Below are 683 nucleotides of genomic sequence, written 5' to 3' on the forward strand. Positions count from 1 at the left end.
GTAAGATGGAGAGTAGGTTCTGCGAGGTTCCTCACAGGCAACGAACACAGGTACAAGATTTTCTGGGCAGGAAACACTGATGGGGTCGGGGGCGTAGGAATACTTCTAACAGAGAAATGGGTTGATAAGGTAATCGAGGTAGTTAGAGTATGTGACAGAGTACTTAAGATTAGACTAGTGCTTCATCATAGGCTAGCTACTGTCATCTCAGCCTATGCCCCTCAACCGGGGCTACCGGATGGGCTGAAAGACCAATTCTATGACACCCTCTTGCAAACTACCTCGTCGACAAGTGACCTTCTCTTTGTGGCTGGTGACTTCAATGGTCATGTCAGACGTTGTGCTGTAGGTTTCCATGGCATACATGGAGGCTATGGCTTCGGTTCCCGCAACGAGGAGGGAACCAGACTGCTGGAGTTCTGTGATGCAACCGATCTTATGGTTTGCAATACCAACTTCAGGAAACCTGCCTGTCACCTAGTCACCTACCGATCCGGCAGACACTCTAGCCAAATCAACTACATCCTTGCCAGAAATAGGGAAAGAGGGCGGCTTATAAATGCCAAAACCTTCCCTGGTGAAGAATGTACACCCCAACACAGATTAGTAGTTAGCGACTTCAGGATCAAGGCAAAATGGGTGCCCAGAAGTAGACTGGCTTGGAGGAGAAGGGTGTGGAAGCT

Source organism: Octopus bimaculoides, unplaced genomic scaffold (assembly GCF_001194135.2).
Source record: "Octopus bimaculoides isolate UCB-OBI-ISO-001 unplaced genomic scaffold, ASM119413v2 Scaffold_69278, whole genome shotgun sequence".
In the NCBI taxonomy this organism is placed as follows: Eukaryota; Metazoa; Mollusca; class Cephalopoda; order Octopoda; family Octopodidae; genus Octopus; species Octopus bimaculoides.